This window comes from Grampus griseus (genome assembly GCF_964374135.1).
Source record: "Grampus griseus genome assembly, chromosome: 17".
Lineage (NCBI taxonomy): Eukaryota > Metazoa > Chordata > Mammalia > Artiodactyla > Delphinidae > Grampus > Grampus griseus.
In genome coordinates this window covers 59,437,267-59,464,125 of record NC_139011.1, presented here as the reverse complement: position 1 = coordinate 59,464,125, position 26,859 = coordinate 59,437,267, and positions in this window count along the sequence as shown.

Sequence of the window (26,859 nt, the reverse complement as noted above, 5' to 3'; positions counted from 1 at the left end):
TGAAGAACCTAGGGGTAAGACAGGAATAAAGACACAGACCTACTGGAGAACGGACTTGAGGATATGGGGAGGGGGAAGGGTGAGCTGTGACAGGGCGAGAGAGAGGCATGGACATATATACACTAACAAACGTAAGGTAGATAGCTAGTGGGAAGCAGCCGCATGGCACAGGGATATTGGCTCGATGCTTTGTGACCGCCTGGAGGGGTGGGATAGGGAGGGTGGGAGGGAGGGAGACGCAAGAGGGAAGAGATATGGGAACATATGTATATGTGTAACTGATTCACTTTGTTATAAAGCAGAAACTAAGAAACCATTGTAAAGCAATTATACCCCATTAAAGATGTTAAAAAAAAAAAAAGGTAACCCTATCCTTAAGCTTCTAGTGAACTCTACTGGAAAAAAATCATTATCAAAATCACTCATAATTATTATTATTAGGAGTTTAGAATTCTAATATTTTGGTTGCTGATAACTTATGATGCACGATTGATATAGATATACTTCAGGAAATAGAGGTTCCTTGTTAGTAATGGGCACCTTAGCTTCCTCTTCTTGTTTTACCTCTCCACTCAGATCAGAGGTGATGGAAAGATTAGATCTGGGAGTGGTCCAGAAAAAAGCAATTGCAGGAGATCCATGGGCATTGTAAGGAAAACAGGAATATACTTAATTTCTAATTCTATATTAAAGTTCTGGAGGACGCCCATTACAAATCTGCTTTACGCTAAACCCGCTCCCCACCCCCCTTTACTTTGCTATTGATCAGGTACTTCTTGACTATGTCAATTTTTGATGCTTTAATACCTGTGAGTAGGGATAGGTCTCTTGATCTAACGGTGCCGCCAGGAAAGGGCACAGACCAGGCATCAAACACAAGAACAATCTGCTCCCCATTCTGGCACCCTCCCGCACCCGTCTCCTTTTGCTTAAGGAAGTATTTACTATAAAGAAGTAGAATTTCCCTCAGCAAATCCTCTCCACTCACATCTCTTTTCCCCCTTTTTTCTTCCCATCAGCTTTTGGACCCGTTACCTTGGCCATATGGCTGCCAACGGGAATCCAGCTCGCCTCAACTCTGCCCTTGTCCATTTTAAGTCCGTATTTCGCACAGATAAAATAGACTAAATCTCGGCAAGGGTCTAGAATTTAGAATTATGCCTGTTAATCCTGCCTCCGTCCATGAGTACCCATATAGGAAAGAAACCAAAACCCGAAAGTGGCCTTGTGCCAGCCCGAGCACTTGGGTTCCCAGCAAAAGACACAAGGTACAGCCCCAGTTGGAAACTCCCAGCCTCAATGAGGAAAAACGGGGTTTTTCCAGAGACCTGTCCCCTTGAGGTTTAAGAGGGTGTCCCGCGGGAGCTTCGCTTTCGCTTCTCTAAGGGGTTGGAGCTGCAAAAGCCCAGATCCTCGCCCATCCCGGGGCACCTGTGAGTACCGTGGCGCGACCAGGAGCCCGGGGAGGGTGGGTTGGGCGCCGGGTTGACAGCGGGCAGCGCTGGCGAGGGGAGACTGACGGAGAGCATTGGGATCTGGGCGCGGGCTGCCACCGCTGAGCGGCTCGGAGGCTGCAGCGCCCGGTCTCGGGACAGAGAGCAGGCGTCGGGGACTGCTTCTCCCACGCAGCCCGCCAGGCTCAGCAGCCCCAGGTGCAAGTGGTGATGGGCCAGAGTACTCGGGTGAGGCTGCCGGCTGCCCAAGGGCAGAGCAGCCAGGGCTCTCCGCAGATCCAAAGTGCAACGCCGGGCTCTTCCCGGACGCGCCTGGGCGTGGGGCCCCGCAGCATGTCCCAGAGTACCCTGGCGTGCCGCGCGAGCGAATTTATGCGCCCGGGAGAGGAGCGCTTACCATGGAACATGGTCTGCGGGAGGCGGGCGTGGTCATGATGACCGCAACTGCAGCAGGAGCAAGCTCTCACCGCCCATAGTCACTCCCAGGACCCTGGTCTTCCGCGGAGTTGCCGGGAGTCCGTGCCTGCTAGGGCAGTCTCTGCAGCTGGTTCCTCCTACCCACGCCGCGCCTGCTGTTTCATCCATCCCAGGGGGGGCGTCACACACCACGGTCCGGCTCTGCGCTTTGCCTTTCCCATAACTTCCGTAGGATCAGCCAACAGTGTACTTTCAGTTTCTACTTTGCGCTTGGTCTGCAGGTTCGATCTCTGAGTTAATCACTGGGGCACCTTCACCTCCCCGCACACCTCCTTCTCCTGGTCACCTGCGTCCTCCCCTAGCGCTTCCTGTGCACCTGGACCAGGACCAGAGGAGGGCGCGGAGTCCCAAAGCACCGCAGAAGGAATGAGTTAGCCTGAATCGGGGCGATTCGAGGCAAAGACTTTCCAGATGACCTCTAAACCGCCTTGGCAAAGGCGGGCGACTAGGATCTAAAAGCATCGGTTGCTAATGTGTCCACAGAAGCCACAGATGTGTAGGGCGAAAACTGGGCTATTGCAAGCGGACGCCAGGGAGGAGGCGTCGCAGCTCTTGCCGCGGATGTGGTGGTGGACGACGCCAAGTCAGTCGTCTTGTTTAAAAAAAAAAAAAGGAAGTAAAGAATGATTAAGAGGGCCACGGGCCACGCCCTCAGCCTCTCTAACCTCTCTAGTCTCCTTCCTCTCTGTCTTTTGTACATGCACCTGCCCAGGTGAGACCTCAAAGAAAAATAACTCGGTGTGTCCACCTAATCTGGTAAGTGCTATCTTTGGACCTGATAATCAAAGCCCAAATTAGGTGGAGAAAGTGGAGACTGACAATAGATGGTAACAATGACTGCCTCGTGTGCATTTATCTGAATTGGCTAATAAATCAACTTATCCATCTTGACTGTCTGTTACAGAAGGGTTAATTTTTTTTTCTAGGTCTGAATTATTTAGGTATTTTCTGTTTTCATTTGATTTCTGATACTCTGCAGAAATCCTGCTTAAATGAAGGTGGGTAATGTAAAGTAATCACAGTGATAATAGTGTTATGGCTATCATTTATCTAGCATTTGCTCTGTACCAGTATTGTGCTAAGTCTTTTATGTATGTCATCTCAAGCAAAATTTTCTGTGTGGTAGACAGTTTTGTTATCTGCGCTTCACAGACGTAGGAACTGAGACTTCCTTAAGTATCTGCCAGATTCACTCTGCTGGTTAGTAACAGGGTTGGGACACAAACCTACTGTAAACCAGCTCTAGAGTCCGCACTTGGACCCCTGTGTTAGAAGTCCTGTGAACAATGTAGACATTGATGCCAGGAGAGAGACAGGGTCACATATCATGTGAATGTGCCTTTGCCCCAGTATGGGGACCTCAGGGAAAATTTCTGGAGTTTGTGAATTCTGAATTGAGACCCGAGCAGGTCAATTAACTTGGCCATGTGAACATTCCAGCTGCTATAGTGTGAATGAAGAAAAGAGGAAAAGAAAGAAGGGAGAAAAACAATGAAATAGAGAGTGAGGCGGTGTTGCTTAAGCCTGAAACTTGGATTCCTATTTCTCTTTTAGTCTCACTTCTCACATCCAACCCACAGGCAAGTCCTGTCAACTGTACCTCTAAAATAAATCCCGAATCTATTCTGTGAATTGCCTAAGGGTAAACCATTAAAACCCTGCTGTCTAGGGGATCTTCCAGCTTTCACTCTTGCCCACAACCCTTTCATTCTCTTCATAGCAGCAGCGTATTTATTTACATTTGCCACCCTCTGTGACCACTCTCTGGCCACTTCCCACTGCACACTGGGCTTTCAAGGCCCTGTGTGATCTGGGCCCCACTGTCCTCTGTGACTCCCTCTGGTACCCATGGCCTTTGTCCTCCCTGCGTTCAGCCAAGCTGACTTCCACTTAGAACAACATCTAGCACACAGCCATGCAGAAAGTAACGGAATGAGAGGGGACAACTGAGTGAGATGCATGAGCGAGAACATGTGTGGAAGGGAAAGTATGTGAAGGCAGGAGGGGAATAGGAGGAAAGGGGAAGAGAACAAGGGAAACAAATGAGCACAGGAGGCAGAATGTGGTGGGGAAAGCCAAGTATTTCCATCTGACTGGAACCTAGCCTGGAGGTGGGGAGCAGAGAAACAGGAGGCCAGAGTAACTGGTAAAAATGAATGCTGTAACTAAACACAACTAGCTTGGCTATTGATTTATTTAAAATCCCTGACAGCAGCATTGAGGTATGTAATTGCACACAGCCTGCAGGTTTTTAAAATTGTTTTAACACTTCAGGGACAGATAAAAGAGCATCCACCAATAACTTGCTCAACAGGAAATCCATCTTCCTTTTTCATGCAATCATCATAAAACCTGGTTGAACAAGGGCTTGTGCATAACTGAACTTTTGGGGAGCATGATTGGAAATTATTCAGAGCTCCAGGAGAGAAGATGTAAATTCCACACTGGACTCTGACCCCAAACGTGAAGAATCACTCTGAAGACAATATTCGTAAAGCGTTTGGCATTTTTATTGTTATATGAAAATTGGCACATTCTAACTACATCAAGTTATTTTCTTCTATGACAGAATTAATATCATTTGAAAAAAAATCCAAATGTAGTCTTAAATGCGTGTTTGCTATTTTGATAAACTGAACATTATTTTTCATAAGACAGATAGATAAGGAAAAAAGAAATGTTTTATGAATTTTTATATGTCAATGTTTTATAATAGAGAAATGGAGTGGTTACCTTTATGTTCACTCGTAGACACAAGAATTGTGCAGGAAAGCCAATATGTAAACAAAGTAGTATATAGTTTATGAATTATAACCAATAAACATTAAGAAGGAAGACATTTTCAGAATGATTAGTACAATGTACTGAAAAAAATGGAAACAAAGCAATATGAATATCAACTTAAAGAGAGAATTGTTAAAGATTAACTAATGTCTTTTTAAATGTTCTACAATCTTCAATCTAAATAGTTTATTATGGGTAACCTAAAAATCTTTTCTTGATAATTATCTGTAGTATTTTTACCCAACTTAATACAACCATTCTTTGTAGTCTGAGATCTGAATGCTAGATATCATTCTGTCTATAGATATTTTCTGAAGTTCCTGTAACTTAATTTTCCAGGCATAATATTCAACATATTTCAAACACACACACACACACACACACACACACACACACACACACACACACGAAGGACTTCTTCATGGGCATGTGTTCTGTATAGAACACATGGGGCCTGTGCTTAGAAAGGGCTCTGGGTTTGATTTAATGCTCTACAGTCACTGTCTTGAAATTCTTAATTATTTTTGGACAAGGAGACTCTCATTTTCACTTTGCATTGGATCCCACAAATTCTATAATTGGTCATGCATACTCACACATATTAAGCTACACATGGTGAATAGCAAGGCATGTCTTCAGGTGGTTTCAGTCTGGTGGAGAAAACAGATGTTAAACATGTAATTTCAAGGATAAAGAATATTATGTAAAGGAAAGTTTGAGATGTATTTCAAATCAGAGGATTAAAGCAGTCTAGACTAATTTTAAAAATTAGTGGAACTAGCCTCCAGAATAGGTTAATTTACATCCAATGGAAAGATAGCTATAAGTGAATAACCTATAATTCTAAATCAGATATGTTTGATTTTCAAGCCTGAGCTTGAGGATGAATTTTAAGTTTTGTCAAATGACTGCCTAGCATCTATTTACATGGTAATGTTTTTTTGTTGTTGCATTCCTGAATAAACCACAAATTTACCATAATGCTTAATTCAAGTTGTTAATATTTTACTTAGACGTTTGCAATTATATTCATAATTGGAGTGTTTGTTCTTCATATTATATTCGACTGAGCCAGGGCCATTTTTGTCCAATTTTCTTAGCTTCATAAAAGGATTTGGGCATTCTGTTGTTTTCTAGAAACTGTAATGTTTAAGCATTCATTATATGACTGATTTGAGTTCAACAATGAAACATATTTAATTTCATGGGATGAAGCCCAGGGATAGGATGTGACTACCAGTTTCAAACATTTCAAGAGTGAAAATAAAAAGGTTTCTTCTGAAGGCTGAATCAAAATGGCCCCATCAAAATATCAGGAACTGCTGGAAATGTGTATGTCAGCATTATCAATGATTGCTTGAGCCATGGAAATGAATGAAATCATTCAACCTGCAACTTCAAAGAGAGAAGAGAGAGACAGTCAGTGCAAGGAGAAACCTTGAGACATGGGCATTAAGGGTAGATGGAGAATTAGGTGCCAACAAACTGACAAATAATAGGCCGTGAAGTAGGAGAGGTATTAGCATCCCAGAAAGCAAAGGGAGATAGAATTTCAAAACAGATTAAGTAGTCAGTACTTCCAAATGTCACAAAGAGATTGAACAAAATGAAGTTTGAAAAGTGTGCCCACTGAGTTTGGCATAGTAGAGATTGTCTATGGTCCTCACGACAACAGTTTGAGAAGAGCAGTGTAGTTAGATGCAATATTCCAGTTTCTGAGACGTTAAGAGAAGATGCAAAGAAAGTGAGAGGAGACAACTCTTTAAGATGTCTGGTGAAGATAAAAGGAATCAGATAATGGTTTGAAAGGCATGTAAAGCGTAATGGAAGTTTCTGTTTTCATGTATGAGAGGTACTAGAACATATTTATATATTAATGGCTAAAATTGGGTTTTTCTGTAGAAGTAGGAAAGGTTGGAACCGAGAAACCCAAGACAGCAGATTTATTTTTTTTCCCTTGTGTTCCCTCCGCTTTCATTTCACTCCTTAAATTCTGTAATTCTAAATAATCAGAATCCACTATAAATCCACTATGCCTAATTTTATGTTCCTTATTGAAACGTTCTCTAGGCCACTCACTTGTCTACTTCTGGATTGAGTATTGGCTAGTCTAAGAGAAAAATACTGCCCAAATTGCCTTTCAGAAGGAGCAGCTGTAGCTTATGTAGTTTGCATTATCCACTCTGTTTGTACACTAATGGATGTGTTGTTGGCAATCGGAGGTCCAGTCAATTCCATTTACTGAAATAGTATATTGAATTAGCTGCACCTACACAACAGGAAAAGTACCGAAAGAGAACTGCCAAGGAGATTTACTTGCAAAAACAGGTTTGCCTTTAGGTTAATTTCCTTTTACAGTTTAATATTTGATAAAGATTTATCAGGAGAAAGAAAAGAAGGAATTGTATTAAGTCAAATTTACGTCACCAAAACAAATATTTCTCAAGGGCCTCAAAAGACCTAGATAAAACTAAAGTCATAAAGATCATAGTCTCAATCAGGATTAACACAAACCAACTATAACAATGACAACACCAACAAAGTATGAATTTGATCAACTCCATCACTTTTCTAGATTCAACTCCCCAAAATTTCTTTGGGCCTCTAATCTTTTTTTTTTTCTTTCTGATAGTGATCTTTGTGGCTATTGAAAATCCTCAATTTTTTTTGTTTTGTTTTGATTGTTTTTAGATTTTACTTTAAAGTCACTGATTTAAATCTGGCGGTTATTGGAGAATGCCTGCAAAAACTGCTAGTTTCAGAGGATCATTCTTAAATGACCAATGTACCAGTACACACAACAGCCATTTTTTTGTCCTATTTTTTAATTAGATCTCATTGTAGGCCACTTAGAGCATGTATTACAAAATGAAAATATATATACTGAAAACTTAAAAAATAAATTGAAATAGCTTAATACATTAAGGACATATTTGTATTTGGTAAACAGCAAATTTTAAAATTTGCTATTTTAAATTAAAATAAGCTAATCTCAAAAGCTTACTTTAGGATCAAGAAAAATTATAGTATGGGTTAGTTTGGAGTTAGATTCAAAGGAGCCTTCCTTTTCTAATCTGAATAGAAGTTTAGAAATCTCAGAGAATGAAAATGACACAGAATATCATTTTGAAAGGAGGGAAAAAACAAGAATTAGAAAATATTACATTTCACTGGCAAAAACAATGTCTTAGTTAAGACAGATCAGCCAAAAAAAAAAAGAATCTAATGAGGAAGACATTGTTAGAAAACCTGTTAAACATTAGGGAGAATTGCTAGCATAGTAAAACAAACAAGCAAATCAAAACATAGAGCTGCCATTTCATAGGACATGTTACTCAAGAAATATATAATACTCCACTTCATTGTTTGAAGAAATCATTGTATCTTCCTAGAAATAGTCAAGGTCAGCACATAAATGTGCTCAAGTCTCTCCCAACCCTAAATAATACTTAAAAAAAAAAATTCAGCACATACTTATCAAGTAATACTATGTGCCAATCACTGTTCTAGTTGTGTGGGATATTTCAGTGCACAAAACAGACAAAAATAATTCCTGTTAAGTTGAGATTACATTCTAGTGGAGGAGGTAAACAATAGACAATAAAAAAGTAAAAATTATATTAAATGTTAGAAATTTATTAAGGTCTATGGAAACCAAGGGTAGGATCAAGATAGAGAATGTGTGTTGTGGAGGGGAGTGTGCGTGGGGAAGAGTGTTGTGATTCTAAATGGGCTTCAGTGGGAAAGTGACATTTAAACAAAGACTGAAAGGTGATTGAGTGAGTCACATGGATGTCTGTAAGAAGGATCTTCTGACTCAGTTCTTTTGAACACTTGATTTGCAGTCTCAGCATACTCTATGTAATCTCGTCTTAAAGTTTTCATGAATTCAACTTTCTTCATGCCAACTGTTTTCCTCTCTAATTAACAGTAGTATTATGGCAAAGAGTGACAGTAGAGAAGAAATATATGATGGTCTTTTATCCGTGAGGTCTTCTCCCTTATAAAATAGCAATTCCCCTTACCATATTCCCATATATTTTTCTCCATGTCATTTAGCAACATTTGACAGATTGCATGTTTACTTGTTTGTTCATCTTTTTCTCCTCACTATAACATAAGCTCCATGAAGACATTTTTTTGGTTCACTGATGTATACTTAGTTCCTAGAACCTTTCCCAGCAAATAGTAAGTTCTTAATAAATATCCATTGAATGAATGAATATTCCACAGATAATTGACTACATCAGGGAAATAACTAAAGAATTAGGCATATTTAACCTTGACAAGAAAAGACATAATCAGGAGTACAATCAGGAGTACGATCAAGAATGTTCCAGTACTGGCTCCTACTGGCCTGGGAGAGCTGATGACAAGCATCTCTTCTCAGCTCTGCATTCAGTGACGTCCCATTGGTTGCTTGAAGCAAGCCATTGTGAGAGTACTTCTGCCACAGAAACCAGCAAATACTAAAAATGTATCATTTACCAGTACACCATTGGGAACAAGTTGTCAGATAATGGCTTAGCAAAAGAAAGCACTTTTTAACATTTAGAGCTATCCAACAATGGAATGGCCTCACAGGTGGTATTTAGGTCTATTTTAGAGATCTGCTTATTGAGGATATACATTGGAAAACTTATTCAGGCGTGCAGAGTTGCTGGTCATAGGATACATTGCTATTCTGAAAATAATCTGTCCCTTTCCCTATGACTCTAAAAATTTTGCCTATTGGTGTTAATTTTTATAAAGTTTTACTACAGTGTCTCCAGATATGGATTTCTTTTTATTTACCCTGTTTTAGATTTTTGAAGCTTCTTGATTGTGGGCTGCTATCTTTTATCAGTTCTAGAAAATCTTAGATCTTATTTCTTCAAATATTTTCTCTGCCATGTTCTCTATATTCTACTTCTCAGATGTTATACTTTATCATTTTACTCTCAAAATCTCTTACCATTTCCTCCATATTTTTCATCCCTTTGTCTTTCAGTGCTTCACACTGTTTAGTTTCTTCAAATCTTTCTTCTAGTTTACTAATTTTTTCTTTAATATTGTCTAATCAAATGATAAATCCCATAGAAATTTTTTCCAAATTTATTATGTTCTTCTGTTCTTGATTTTATATTTGGTTCTTTTTTAATGTGCTGTGCCACTTTTCATAGCTTATAGTGCCTGCTGAAATATTTAAGCTTGGTCCTTTATTTTTTATTGAATAAAGTAAGCACGTATGCTTTGTAGTCTTCTTATACCTCCACTACTCGTTTATGATAAGGGTAGAGTATCAAGTATTTGTGGGTATGTTTCTATCTCCTGTTTTTCTGCTTATTTTCACTCATGGGGTCTTATTTCTTTGTGTGTCTGGCTATGGCACATCACATTGTGTGCTAGACATTGTTCAGAAACCTCATTTGTAAGAATAATTTGAAGTCCAGAATGATGAGTATCGTCCCCTAGAAGGGACTTTTGTTTTCTTTTGTCAGGTAACTGAAGGCATTTCCAGTCTGGGATCTTCTTAAACTGAGTTCCAGGTATGAGATTTCTTGGATCATCCAGATGACGAAAAGCTTGACTATATAAGTCTATCAAAGGTTGTGTTACTTACAGTGCCTGTTTACAATAAGGGTACACTTTTTTGGTGTCTTAGTTTAAAGTAGTGAGTGGCTAATTAGAGCCTCCATTTTGAGTTCTTATTCTCTGATTCTCCCTTTTTTTTTTTTTTTTTTTTTTTTGTATAGTAGCCTAGTCTTGATTTGTGGTTGCAATATTTTCTTTTATGTTATGAGACAGGGAGAGAGATTTAAATGTCCGTTTTTTACCTGCATTATTTACACTTGAGGGATTTTTTCCCTCTTTTTTTGTTTTGTTTTGTTTTGTTCATGGTGTCTCTTGCTAAAAGCAGAGAAAAGTCTTCTTATCTCTTAGAAGAGGGTAGTTAGTATAAAGCTATCTACAAATGCTAAGGTGGAAAGGAGGGCTCTGGAGATCTACTCTTTTAAGCATGCAGATTTCTTCTTAACCTTCTTTGTCTCTTCTCTTTACCATAGTACCTCCTTCTACTTTGCTTATTGTTCAAAGTTCAGTCCCTTAGGTCCTGTTCCCCAAGAAAATTATCTTCCCTCCTATGAGGGGCTGGGGAGATGGGTGGAAATAGTAATAGTCTTCCTTTGCTTGGTAGGGTTGTGGGACTGGAATCAAACTAAGTTGCATAGACACTTGTCTCCAATGCTTCTTTGTTAGCCACACTTACTGCTGCCTTCCATGCATAGAATCTGATGAAAGAATTTTTGCTAAGGAGAACCTGTTCTCTTCTAATTGATATAACTTTTTTCATCTGCTAACCTCTTGTTCTCATTGTCTTTATGGAATTTTACAATTTTTTATTCCTTTAATTTGGGGAATGTTTCTAGACTTGGCAAAAATAAATGCACGTTTCAATCTACCAAGTTTTAAAAAGCAAATGAAATTAGGTTTTTAAATGCTTTCTATGAGCCCCATCTATTGTCATGTTTTCTGTAGCCACCTTTATTCTTGTTATTAGATCTGTCTTTCCAATCCAAGTCCCATTTCTCTACTACTACTACAAATAATAATAAAATCAACATTTGTATAAGACTTACTAAATGTCAACCATTGTTTTAAATATTTGACATGTATCAACTCATTTAAACCTCAACACTATGAGATAGCGTATCAGTTATCTATTGCAACAATAACATTGTATGACAAACCACTCAAAAACTTAAAAATGTAAAACAATTTACAACAATAGCAACACATTGTTTTTTTACAAGTCACTGTTTCTGCTGATCTGGGCTGAGCTCAAAAGACCTTGGCTTTGTTTGCTCATTTGTCTGCAGTCAGCTGTCAAGTTGTTATGGGATGGGTCTAGGATGGCCTTAGATAGGGCAACCTGGCTCTTTTGTATGTGGTCTCTGATTTTTCAAAAGGCTAACCTAGGAGTATTCCCATGGCCACACCAAGATTCCAAGAAAAAGAGTGGATGCATGCAATGCTTCTTGTAACCTAAGTTTACACTGCACACAATCACTTTCTAATGTTCTATTAGACAAGGCAAATCAAAACACTAGTCCAAGTTCAAAAGGTGAGGAATAGACTCTGCTTCTTACTGAGAAAAACTACAAAGTCAAAGTGCTAAGTGAAAAAACAAAAGTGCTAAGTGTATGGATCCACAAATAGGCATTATTATTATCCTCATTTTAGAAGGAACTGAGGCTATATGGAGAGGGTAAGTAGCCAGCTCAAGGTCATGGAGGAATTAGATGGTGGCCCTAGTATTTGAATTCAGGCCGTCTGACTTTAGTCTGTGTCCTTAATTCCTACGATTTACTCTCTCGCAAGTGGCATATTGAATCAGTTGAAGAGATGATAGAGAAAGAAAGGCAAAAGATATCAAAGGGAATTTGGAGTAATTCTATAGGGAGAAAAAATGAGCATGCCCCATAGAAGAAAAAAGGTTACTGCAAAAAGATGACACTAAGAACCCCTTTGTGAAATTAGAGAAAGGTTTGCACGTAGCCTCTGGGTTTTGGAAGGAGAGAAGGCATACTGTTGAAGGTAGCTGGCTTTCTGGAGTCTGGAGCTTATTAGAACCCATTTCATTACAGTAACCAGAAGGAGGGCACAGTATCCAAAATAATTCGCAATGATAAGATCTTGGTGGTATGAATAGTTGGGGAAAGGATTTTGCAACTTCTTGTATCAGCTGCAATATTAACTGTAAATCTTGTAGCTTGGTTAATTAAGTTGGTTTATAATGCATAGGTATCCTCAAATGTGTTATATAGTGGACATTCTTAATCTTTAATTTATACTTTATTAGTCTCTGCCACAGTGTCTTCCTTGATCTCAGTCTCTAGTTTTTCCACCTCCATTTTTTTTACAGCAACCAGAGCAATTTTTCAAAATGCATATTTGATCATAGCACTTTCTGCTTAAAAATCATCAGTAATCCCTTCAGAGTGAAGCCTAAATTTTGTAAGGTGCTTTATCACGTGGCCTCTCTTTACCGCCCAACCTATTTCTTGCTGTCCTTTCTCTCCCAGCTAAAGACCTTGCAGAATTCCAAATATGTCATAGACTTTCATGTCTCGTTCCCTTTGCTCACACTGCTCTTTTGGCAAGAAATACCTCGATCAACACAGATTCCTTCTTTCTTTTTTCCTGTCTTTCTTTTTCTTGCCTTCCTTCCTTCCTTTCTTCCCTCTTCTTTTTTCTTAATCTTTGCCAATTTGAGAGGTTGGCAGAGAGAGCAATGCTGGAATTGGAAAGGCACATTATTAGTACTAGCTAAGGAAGTTGGGAGCAAAAGTGACCTGTGTTATTTCTGGACCAAGGCAGAGAAAAGATTACAGGTGATTCTCTTCCCTCTTCTCATACTTCTTTGTTGGCTAAGAAGGGCACGGGTTTCAAATGGAACAGCTGTAAATTGGTAGGACCTTCTTTAGGCTAGATCCCTAAGTGACTATGTGAAACAGAGCTCCCCCACAATTTGTGATAAACTTGTCACACGAATGAGAAATCAATTTTCTTGTGCTAAATTCCTGAGATTTGGAGATTAATAAAGTGCCACATTATAACCTAGTATTTATTTAGTTCTTTGGTAAAATTCCTCTTCATGTCCTTTGCCTATTTTTCTACTAGGCTATTCACTTTGATTTATAAGACATCTTTATATGTTATACATTAACATAGACATCAACCTTTTTATGTCATTTATACTGAAATAATTTTGCCAGTTTATTAATTGCCTTTTGACTTTATGATGTATTTTCATCTTCAAAAGTGTTAAAATATTTATAGAGTAATCTATAAATCTTTGAAAATTTCTTTTCCTCATTTTAAGATGAGAAAGGCTATCTGAAATTTGATAGATTGATTTTTCTTCAGTTTTATTTATTTTTAATTGAGATATAATTGACATATAACAGTATATTAGTTTTAAGTGTACTGATCTGATACACGTACATATTGAAAAATAATTACCACAGTAAATTTAGTCCATTACTACACATAGTTACAAATATTTTTCTTTTGATGAGAACTTTCTTTTAATTGAAGTATGGCTGATTTACAATATTTGTTAGTTTCAGGTGTACAGCAAAGTGATTGAGTTTTATATATATAATATCTATATTCTTTTTCAGATTCCTTTCCATCATAGGTTATTACAAGATATCAAATATAGTTCCCCATACTATACAGTAGTTCCTTATTGTTTATCTATTTTATATGCAATAGTGTGTAACTGTTAATCCCAAACTCCTAATTAATCCCTCCCCCCATCTCTCCCCTTTGGCAACCACAAGTCTGTTCTCTATGTCCGTGAGTCTGTTTCTGTTTCGTAGATAAGTTCATTTGTGTCATATTTTAGATTCCACATATAAGTGATATCATGTGATATTTGTCTTTCTCTTTCTGACTTACTACATTTAGTATGATAATCTCTACGTCCATCCACGTTGCTGCAAATGGCATTATTTCATTCTGTTTTATGGATGAGTACTATTCCATTGTGTGTGTATATATATATATATATATATATATATATAAACTATATCTTCTTTATCCATTCATCTGTCGATGGACACTTAGGTTGCTTCCATGTCTTGGCTATTGTAAATAGTGCTGCTATAAACATTGGGGTGCATGTATATTTTTGAATTAGAGTTTTCATCTTTTGATGAGAACTTTTAAGATCTACTCTCTTAGTAACTTTCAAACATACAAAACAGTATTGTTAGCTATAGTCACCATGCAGTACATTACATACCCAGGAATTATTTATTTTATAACTGGAAGTTTGTACTTTCTAACCACCTTCACCCATTTCTCTAGTTTAATTAATTCCTATTTTTAAAACATGAAATGTAATTTACTGTAATTTTGTTTTGTTTTGTTTTGTTTTTTGCGGTACGCGGGCATCTCGCTGTTGTGGCCTCTCCCGTTGCGGAGCACAGGCTCCGGACGTGCAGGCTCAGCGGCCATGGCTCACGGGCCCCGCCGCTCTGCGGCATGTGGGATCTTCCCGGACCATGGCACGAACCCGTGTCCCCTGCATCGGCAGGCGGACTCTCAACCACTGCACCACCAGGGAAGCCCCTACTGTAATTTTTGTTTATGCATGGTATTGGGAAGGGATATAGCTTTGTAATAAATACATGCATCTTAAAACACTTTGCTCTCCTTTCTAAATTAAAAAGACAGTTTGAGGGTGTGCTTTTGAATTATTTCTTAACATCCTCATGACATTAAATATCCATTCAGTACATTCAGGGCGACTTGGTCATTTAGCACTTCGCTGAAGGTCTGTCCACTCCAGGGATGCAGAGCACATCAAAGGAGGACAGGCAGGAAGCAGAGACATTTCCCGTCATGAGGGGAAATGCCTGATTCAGTGATGCAAGCAGTCTGGAACTAGACAGGAAGCAACTCTCTTCCTCGGTACCTGTGTAGTTTGCACTTTACTTTTTCACTTAGTAATTCAGTCTTCTACGCGATAGTAAAATATAGATTGAGGGCTGAGAAGCATTTTGCCAGGCTAATGGGAAACACCCTTGTTTTTTTTTCTCAGTTGTGTAGGCAAAACAGTCTAGTAATTTACAATCGTGGGGACTTTCACTATACTTGGAGATAATCACAGTATAGAGAGTGAAAAATTATCTCACTGTTTTTTTTTTGCAGTTGCATGTCATGTGTTCTAAGATTTATACTAGGCTGGAGTAATACTCAGTTCTCTAACCAAGAACCTGTAGATGCTCCTCCCTTAAAACAAAGTTCTGATCAGAACCATGAGATCTGTAAGAGCCTACAAGACCGAGATTTTACAAATTGCATTCAGAAATGTGTCTGAGTGATAGTGGTGGGATAAAGGTGTGTGTGTGTGTGTGTGTGTGTGTGTGTGTGTGTGAAAGAGAGAGAGAAAGTACCTAACCAGATGCAGCCAGGCCAGAGTCAGGTTATTTACCAGGTTGGTCTACAGTCTTTTGCTTTAGTAGTGGGTCTTACCTTTCATAAGATGGATCCCCTACCCTGTCTTAATCTGACACCTTGCAAAGAATTTTTGGTAGCTCTGGTTTACAATGGTTCTAAGAGAAAAAGAAGACAAATCTTTTTAGTACCACCAACACAGAGAGCTGATAATAGCAGTCATGTTACCAGTTTTCTGCTTTTGTAGAAACATCAGGTCCTACAGTGCCAGGTTAAAATACTTCTGTCCATTATAATTCCCCAGGAAATTGCAGTTCGAACTCTCCATAGAACTGGTCTTTTGGTTTAATATTAGAGAGAACTGAAAAATATTGGCATTAGTTTTATAGTTATTGTTCTTTTGAAATCCCTTGTCTTTTAACATCTGGAAGAGGGGAAAACAAACCAAAACTAAACACATGCATCAGTGATATTTTTGTGCATTAAAAACAGGTCTTCCAAATATTGACAGGGTCAAATTTCTAAGCTTCTCAAGACACAGATCAGTTCTTTTAATAATCTGGTCTCGTTTCTCCAATTTGAAATGTTTGAAGGCAGGTTTGTATATTCCACCAATCAGAAATGATTATCATCTTTTAGCACAGATTGATACTTGTTTTAACATAAAAATTTAGTTGCAACATGTCTACCCAAAGTCAGCAGACGGTCTAAATACTTCCAGTGTTCTGTGGGAAATTACCTTGGGGCAATTTATACTTGTAGCCTCCAAGTACATCTCCAGGTGAGTTATCTGTACCAGAGGTCACAGAGCAGGTGGGCTAACAGATTAAATTATGATACTTTGAGCTACATGTTTTATTAAATAAATTTAAAATATACTCTGACAATCAAAAGGAAAGAATGGGATCAGTTAACAATCTGAGGATCTGAGGAAAGTCGGGTGGAAATATCATAGCTCCCGAATCCTGGGGTATCACAAACCAAGCTCGGGTTTCAACAATGATTCAGCTATTTGGAAATATCTTGTTGATTGTGTCAGCCTTAAATTCAGTACTGATTTCTCTAGAAAACCATTTTGCTAACTGTAAGAGTATAAAGACCTATGGTACAAAAACTTTATACAAACAATAAATAAAATGCTAAACAAATGTAAGATATTATTTTTGATATTAGTAACAGGGTATTCTGACAGCACAAATCCTTCTTGTAATTCCCATTGTGGTAATGAGCTACTCAATTAGATTCATTCATTCACTCATTTAATTGTCTTTTTGTTTACTATGTTCCAGGTATAGTTCTGAATAGTATGAATAGAGTGGGAAAATGTATAACTGAATCACTTTGCTGTATGCCTGAAACTATCACAACATTGTTAACCAATTATACTCCAACATAAAATAAAAAGTTAAAAAAATAAATAAATAGAGCAGTGAACAAAACAACAAATATCCTACCCTTACAGAGCTTTCATTCTGGTAAGTGGGGAGAGAAAATAAAATATAATAAGTTGCATGCTATGTAAAAAGATTCTAAGTACAATGAAAAATATAAAGAAAATAATAGGGTTTGGGAAAATCTGAAGGGTTAGGGGTTGCAATGAGGGTAGGCCTAATTTTGAGCAGAGTGAGCCCTATAGATACTTGGGGGGAATATGTGAGAACACTTTTGTGTTAAGAAGAGATCAGCTTCTAGAGTTAATTTGAATGTAGAGTTATCAGGATTTGTTAACAGATTGTATATGTAGGCTGTGAGAACAGCAGGTGCAAAGGCCCTGAGGTAAAAGTGTTCCTCATTTCTTCCAGGAACACCGGGGAATCTATTGTAGCTGAAGCAGAAGGACAAAGGGGAAGCAATGAGGAGGACAGAGAGGCAATGGTGGGACCAGATGTGTGGGGCATTGTAGGCAATATTAAGAATTTAGCTTTAGCTCTTAAGTGGGGAGATATTTATTTTATATGCAGGGTTTTAAGAAGAAGAGTGATATGATACGACTTACATTTTAAAATGATACTCTGGCTGCCTTATTGAGAAACGGACTGGACTGGGTTAAGCATGAAAGCAGGAAAACCGGTTTAGAAGATGTTGTAACAGTCAGGTGCAAGAAGTTAGTGACAGTCCAGGCTGACAATAGTGAGAGTTTTAGGGAGAGGTTAGGTCCTATATATAATTTGAAGGTTGAGTCATCAGAATTTGTTAACGGATTGGATGTAGGGTTTGAAGCAAAGAGATGAATCAAGATAAGCCTAAAGATTTTGATCTGAGCACCTGAATAAGTGGCAATTCCATTAACTGGGTTGGAAAGTGGGGGCATCATTTGGGAGAGAAGAAAGGCTCTGTGTGGATATGCTAATCTCAATTCTGAATGTCACTTTAGAACCTTAGATATATGAATATGTAGTTCAGGGGAAAATTGTGAGCTGCAGATATAGATTTGAGTGTTGCCCATGACAGGGTGTTACTGAAAGCCGTGAATGAGGATAAAATCACCAAGGCAGTGAGGTTAAAGGACTGAGTGTGAGGCTCTTAAGAATTAAAAGGTCTGAGAGAAGAGGAAGGGCTGTAAAAGAAACAGAGTAGGAATAACCATTGAGGGTGGAAGAAAATCAGGAGCATGTCTTTTTTTTTTTTTTTTTTTTGAAGTATAGGTGATTTACTATGTTATGTTAGTTTCTGGTGTACAGCAAAGTGATTCAGTTATATATATATATATATATATATATAATTTTTCGTATTCTTTTCCATTAAGGTTTATTACAGGATATTGAATATAATTCCCTGTGCTATACAGTAGGACCTTGTTTATCCATCCTATGTATAATAGTTTGCATCTGCTTGTCCCAAACTCCCAATCTAACTCTCCACCAATCCCCTCTCCCCCTTGGCAACCACAAGTCTGTTCTCTATGTCTGTGAGTCTGTTTCTGTTTCTTAGATAAGTTCACTGGAGTCATATTTTAGACTCTACATATAAGTGATATCATATGTTATTTGTCTTTCTCTTTCTGACTTTGCTTAGTATGATAATCTCTAGGTCCATCCATGTAGCTGCAAATGGCATTATTTCATTCTTTTTTTATGGCTGAGTAATACATCAAATCTTCTTTATCTGTTCATCTGTTGATAGACATTTTAGTCACTTCCATGTCTTGGCTATTGTAAATAGTGCTGCTGTAAACATAGAGGTACATACATCTTTTCGAATTATAGTTTTGTCCGGATACATGCCCAGGAGTGGGAGTTGTCTGGATCATATGGCAACTCTATTTTTAGTTTTTTGAGGAATCTCCACACTGTTCTATGTAGTGGTGGAACCAATTTACATTCCCACCAACTGTGTAGGAGGGTACCCTTTTCTCAAGAGCATGTCTTGAAAGCCAAGTAAAGAACCACTTTAAATGCTTCTAATTGATCAAATAAGATGAAAATTGAGAGTTGATCAGGGGATTTAGTAACATGGGGGTCAGTGGAAACCCTGATCTGAATGTCATTCCGTGGAGTGGAAAAGGCCAGAGAAGGAAAGGAACAGGGGCTGGATAGCATACACAAGGAGCAGAGTGGTGGGGTAGAATCTGAATGGAGAGATGTGGTCAAGTTTAGTATGGAAGAAATAACAAAGTGCTTGAACGCTGAGGGAAATGATTTGGTATAGAGTGGGAAATTGATGATGCAAGTAGAAGAGAGATTTGAGGTACTGTATCCTTGAATAGCTGCACTGGATGTGATCTAGTGGCTAACTAAGAGGTTGTCTTAGGTAAGGATGCAGGCAGTTCATCTATAAAAATAGGAAAACAGAGTATAGGAGGGTAGTTACTATGGCAAATATGATGGTGGGAGCCTGTGAGGGTGCCTTCTGATTGTTTCAGTCTTTTCAGCAAAGGAGGAAGCACAGCCATCAGTTGAGAGTGATGACAGGAGAAGAGTTTTGGGTGCATATGTAGGGAGATATTTATGAATAAAGTCATATAGAAGAGTGTATTAGATAATCATAATGCAGAAGTACAGGTAGGTGGGAGGTGTCTTTCTCATCATATAAGCACAGAGCAATTTGGTACATACTGTAAAGTTAGTCAGAAACTGCTGGATCCCTATCCTCTCTCTTCATCTGCCTCTGCTTCCTGATTATTAGACCTGTAATTACTCATCCTTTCCTAGTCTAACCCATACTGCCTGCACTCTTGTGATTTACTTATGGTCCTAGGTACTAATGATTTGCAACTTGTAACTTATTACCCGATTTAATTAATAATTAATGTTGACCATGGTGGCTATGTTTAGCTATGCTAGGATTTAAGACTAGATTTACAAGAAGGATATGTTTCTGAATCAAGTCTGTGGATTGGAATCATGAAAACATGATTATAAATTAGTACAACCACTTTGTTAATAAAACAATATCTAGCATCTGGCCACAAAACCTTTAATTCTGTTTAAAGAGTTTTCACAAATGGGCAAGGAGGACATGTATTTTTGTGAATAGATATGTCACCTTTATCTGTTTCTGTTCTTAGATGGGTAGAAAGGAGAGCAGGGGGCAGAGAAGCCACTGGAAAGGTGAACATTTTCCCATTTTTAGTTTTTATGGACAGCAGAAAATAAATATCTCATGGCTGTGGCAGAATGGTCAGTGTCAAATGAGAAAACACACCTGCAAGAATTTTTGATAACAGGCTAGACTGAATCTCTAAATTTCCACTGATAAATTTTGGCTCCAAGCTCAAAGTATCAGTGTGAGTTGAAAGAAGTGTTTTATTAATACTCTAAAATCTAAATCAAATTCAACAAAGACCATTAATAGCCAAGGCATTATTCTTAATATAATGTGAGTGAAATGGATAAGAGAAATTAGGTAAAAGTAAAGGAAATATGGACTCGAAACCAGAAGTCTTGGGTTTTAATCCTGTCTTTGTCATTGACTAGAAACCTGAAACAAACCTCGTAAACTGTGAGTCCCTAAATTTCCAGTTTGAAAATGAGAGCTTGAGTTAGACACTTTCTAAAAATTCTTCTAGTTCTAAAACATAATTCTACAAAGTGAGTCTTCATTAAAGACTCCTTTTAAAAGTATCATCTATTAAAATACAAAGGTAAAATTTGTTGATGTGTTTTTTCAATTTTTAAAGAAAATAGATCTTTAGTTTTTTGATGATAAAATTAATACATTTTTTTTAAAAGCAGCATAGAAAACTAACAAAGGAGTGGAAAAAAAGCACATGTAATCCCATCTCTCACTATTAACATTTGATGTCTATAAGGCTATTGAATAACAATAGCTATTTTGATTGGAATATATTTATTTTCTTTAAAGTAGTTATTTACTGATATAGGAAAGCTGCATTTAAAAATATTAATTTTGTAACTGGATGCCTTTGTGAAACTCTCTTAAGTCATTTTAGTCAATATTTTGTTTTCTTCATGTAGAAACTTTTTTTTTTTTAATTGGGGTATAGTTGTTTTACAACGTTGTGTTAGTTTCTGCTGTACAACGAAGTGAATCAGCTATATGTATACATACATTCCCTCTCTCTTGGACAGCTCTCCCCCGCAACCCCATCCATCTAGGTCACCACAGAACACCGAGCTGAGTGAGCTCCCAGCGTTATCTAGCAGTTTCCCACTAGGTATCTGTTTTACACATGGCAGTGCACATATGTCAAGTTTTTATCTGCAAATAAAACTATTTAACAAATTTTGAGCCCCTACTATGTAAGGAGTCCTTTCAATTATTATGACATTATATTTCATATTCTTAGAAAACATTTTAAACAATTCCTTTGCTATTTCTAGAACACTATGTCATTTCTAGAACAGTATTAATAGCAGTGTTGAGAGTAAAAAGTTCTTAGTGAGTTTTTTTTTAATCATGTTAAAGATCTTTATTAAGAATTTTAAAAAGTGTAAAATAAGAGTTTGATGACTTTTTGGCACCTATTATGATTACAGAGTGTTTTTCCCTTCATCATTTGTTTTTTTTAGAGAGAAATTATATTAACAAGACTTCTAGTATTAAATCATTCTTATATTCTGGGAATAAGAAGAGTAGAATTCTCATTCTGGTCATATAATAGTAGAATTTCAATCAGCAATGGATTACAAATATTAACATTTTATTAACAATTTTTGCTGTTGAATTTTTATTGACTGTGATTTTATTATCGCTGTTTTGGTCAGGTTTTGTTTCAGGGTTAAATTAACTTTACATAAAGTAAAGCTTTCCTTCTTTCTTGGTGCTCATAGAAGTAAACTTTTCCGTGAAATCTGAAAGAATTCTCTTGTAGTACATTCTTTGTTGTTGTATAATAGCTTCATCAGTGTTTTATTTTGTTCTTGATTTGTTTTGAGACAATTTACTTCACTTGTTTTCTGTGAAGAATTTCTTTCAAATAGATTTTCAAACTTATAATCATAGGGTTGAATACCTATGCCTATATAAATTTAATAACTTCTCTGGGAACTTGAAAAGGTGGGGAATTACCTGTAGACAATAGTTTATATTATTTCGTATATTTATAATTCTCTTAAGACTATAGTTCCTCTTTAAAAACTCATCTCGTTTCTGGAGTAAATCTGTTTGCAAAGAATATGTTAGTCTATGTTTTGCATGCTGTGTTTTCGTCACATTTTAATTAATTAATTAATTTATTTATTTTTGCGGTACGCGGGCCTCTCACTGTTGTGGCCTCTCGCGTTGCGGAGCACAGGCTCCGGACGCGCAGGCTCAGCGGCCATGGCTCACGGGCCCAGCTGCTCCACGGCATGTGGGATCTTCCTGGACCGGGGCACGAACCCGTGTCCCCTGCATGGGCAGGCGGACTCTCAACCACTGCGCCACCAGGGAAGCCATCTGTCACATTTTTAAACTATTTTATTGTAAAATAAACCACAAAGAAAGCAAAAAAGGAATGCAGAGATTAATGAATTATTGTAAACAGAATAATTTTTAAAGCCACTTTATTAAAGTATTGTTGACATATAAAAAATCTGTACATAATTAATGCATACAATTTAATGAGTTTGGGGATAAGTAGACACTCGTGAAACTATCACCACCTTCAAGGCCATAAATATATCCATTACCTATCAAAGTTTCCTCCTACCTCTTTTATTATTATGTTTATTTAATTATTTATCTGTGATAAGAGCACTTAACATAAGATCTACCCTCTTAGCAAGGTTTATGTATACAAAACTAATATGAATATGAAATTAGCTATAGGCACTATGCAGTAAAGATCTCAAGAACTTACCTATCTTACATAACTGAAATAAAATGAATTATAACAATTACTTAGGTCAAGAAATAGAATTTTAGTAGCCATCCCAGAAGCCCCTTCATTTTCCTATTTTCTTTTTGTTGATTTTGAATCTTATTTTTTATTGAGATATAACTGACATATAACATTGTATTAGTTTTAGGTGTACAACAAATTGATTTGATATATGTATATATTGTAAAGTAATTACGATGATAAGTTTAGGTAACATCCATCACCTCGTATAGTTACATTTTTTTTTTTTATTCTTGTGATGAGAACTTTTAAGATCTACCCTCTTAGCAACTTTCAGATATACAATACAGTATTATTACCTGTAGTCGCCATCCTGTACATTACATCCCAGGACTTATTTATCTTATTGTCCCATCTTAATCATGGCTCTTCTCCTTCCAAAAGTACCCACTATCCTAACTTTTAAAAGAAGTACTTCCTTGCTTTTCTTTATGATTTTATCATCCAAGAGTGTAGACCCACTTTTTAAAACTTTATGTTACTTTTAAAGTGTTTTTTTAATCTACACATTCTCTCTCTTTCCCTTTTGTTCCATCATAATAAATATCTTGAAGAACCTGAGGAACTGGATGTATAAAGTTTTTCACAGATCATCATATTTCTTTATCTTCTGAATTTCCTGTAAGTTGACAACTGGATTCACATGCTTGATAAAACTGTTTTGATTTCCATGGCAAGACCGTTGTTGTGATGTGTTCTTTTGTTAGAAATCTTTATTTCTGAATGTTTTGCTCTTTATATGTGATGGGGAAAAATGCAACAAACTTCACTTCTAGTGCGTTGTGTGAGCTCCAGCATGTATGGATTGGTGGTGGGGGGTTGGGGGTGGATTTTGTGTGTGTTTTACATTAAGGGTATGACAGAGTACTTCTTTGACTTTGGATTGTTCACCTATGGTAGCTGGGCAAGTGTTATGGACTGAATTCTTGTATTACCTCAAAATTCATATGTTGAACTCCCAATGTGGGTCGTATTTGGAGGTGGGTTTTGGGGAGGTGATTAGGTTTCGATGTGGTCATGAGGGTGGGACCCTCATGATGAAATTAGTGCCCCTATGAGAAGAGGAGGAGAAGGCATACACACCAAGGAAAGGCCATGTGAACACACAGTGAGAAGGGGACCATCAGTGAGGCAGGAAGAGAACATACCCACTATGCCAGCACCCTGATCTTAGATTTCCAGCTTCCAGACTCTGAGAAAATAAATGTCTGTTGTTTAAGTCATTCAGTCTGTAGTATTTTGTTCCAGGAACCCAAGAAAATGTAAGAAGTCAGGATGGAGAAAAGTTACAGGGCCTAAGGACTTTTAGTTTGGTGAGGCCATGTTTTTTTTTTTTTCCTGTTTCTTGCACAACCCCATTTGCATCTGTAAAAATTACTCACCCTTGCTTCTAGAGTCTGTAGATGATGAGAATCCCTTCCCCATTGCCATGTTGGAGAAATATGTTACTTTTAAAAAGAGTGTTATCATTAAATAAACCATAACAATATGCTAAGGAGTGGCTGTTCATTTTTCTGCATTTGCTTAGTCTTGGGGCAGGGACATTCTAGGGCAGAAATCTGTTTCTTGCAAGGTCTCCTCTGTTTCCAGTCCTGTTCTCCATTTACTCTCTATTAGTGAGAACTGGCAGAATTTGCTTTAGTTACTTCTCTGAAAACTGCACATTTTCAGGAAGAGAAGTTGCTCATCAACCTTTGATGCTTTTCTTCACACTGATTAAAATTTACTGTACTTGGTAGTAATTCCTGCCAAAGATTTGTGAAACTATATCATTGGCAGTATTTACTGTTTTCAGAGATGATAAACATTTTCTTTCTCATTTTTATTTCTTTTTGGTTATATCTGTCAGTTTCCAAGAGGAGGCCTTTATAAGAGTTTCTCCTAAGGAATCGTCCATTTTTTCTTTCAAATAAAAATGAGTGAGTAAAACATGTATAAAGCACTTGGTTATTTGAACCATGAGACAATTAACTCCTTATGCAGCAGTTCTCAAATTGTGTTCTTTGGAACCCAGTTCTATGTCATGTTAATAGGAGTTACAGGAGAAAAGTTTTTCATGATAGAATAAATGTTAATAACACAAGTGAAACAAAATTTAAAAATTAAAAATTTTTTACTGAAGGACTTTTAACACCTTTAACATGCAAAAGGGCATTGTGAGTGTATAAGACAGACATAATACACAGTGTTTCCCAGAACTTATCTGAATTCAGTACCTTTTTTTCTATAAATCATCACAGAGGAAAAATAAATTTGAAGAATAGATTATGTAAAACACTGGTATAACAGCATCTTTTCCTAATTACAGGTGAAGAAGTTAAGAATAAAGGAAAAGTCTTTCATATGCAAGCCTTGCCAACTTCATCATAAAACACCCTTCATTCCCCCTCCTTCTCTGCTCCCTCCCTCCCTCTGTTAATGCAGCAAATGCTTAAATGCCCCTGATACGCACCACAGAACTGCATACTTGACTCATGCTCTCTAGTATGTATATAAAAGGAACTTTTAATATGAAGGAAATAATATGTTCATCTCCCATATTACAGTAATATTGTGAAAACTGAATGAAGCAATGCATGTAAAGTGCTATAAAAATCCAATTGCTCGACAATGAAATCTACGGACCAGCACTTTTCAAACATGCTGTTGTAATACACGGACGTGTTGAGCTTCATTGTGAAATATGTTGCAAGTTCTTAATATATCCAAGTGTGTGATATTATACGGTTATTTTTTTTTTATTTTTATTTTTTTTGCGGTACGCGGGCCTCTCACTGTTGCGGCCTCTCCCGTCGCAGAGCACAGGCTCCGGATGCGCAGGCTCAGCGGCCATGGCTCACGGGCCCAGCCGCTCCGTGGCATGTGGGATCCTCCCGGACCGGGGCACCAACCCGTGTCCCCTGCATCGGCAGGCGGACTCTCAACCACAGCGCCACCAGGGAAGCCTACAGTTTTCTTTTTAAAGACAAAATATACTGTCCTCCAGGTTATACTTAAAATAACATCATTGTCATTCATTTGATTTCTGACATGATTTATCAAGTGGGAGAAAAAGGGAAAGTGTTCTAGCCAATCTTTTGGGAATTGCCCTGGGGATGGATTGTCTCTGCCGTTGTTATGTAGCATGTGGAGATAGCACATAAAGATTGCGAACTGAAACAGAAGACCCTGGGCCTTGGCATAGTGGACATTCATCATTTTGGTAAATTAAGAACAGTTTCCAAAGTGCATGACGTGGTGACTTGACATGTTGTTGAGACATGGATTTAATCACATGAGGCCGGATAGTAGAGAATGAATCACTTGGTACTGACTGAGTTTAAGAGCTCTTGAAAGAAATATGATTTGAGAGAAAGTCCAAAGTTTATTCAAATATTTCTGTGAACAGCATGGGATGAAGGCACCTGCTTGGCTACCACCATTTTGCTGTGAGTGAAGCATGAATATTTTAAGGAGAATTTTTATGTGCATAAGGTGATGTTAACAGAAACCATGACAGCACTTTACCATCCTAGATTTTTCTTTTTGGGTTAAAGAATTTTATATAGGGGAAGAGTTATAAACTGACTGGAACTAATGGTCAGAGCAGATGAAATCAAAATTTATTGGAACATAGAGGCTGAGCACATATATCCAGTGAGGAGAAGCCATCCTCAGCACTTAAAGGGAAAGGGCACAGTGACTTTTCTACTTGGTTGCAATGCAACAGGTTTTATGGTTAAGGGCAGACTGATTCTGCCCGTCTACTAACCTAAGGGCATCTAGCATCAAGAATAAGTGCGCTGTGCCTGCATATTGGTGCTGCAGTATATAAAATTGTGACACAGCATGACGCCTTTTGGGCAGATTTCATTAGGGCACACCGTCCTGCAGACAGGGCCAGAAATACAAAGCCAGATAGACTTTTATGTG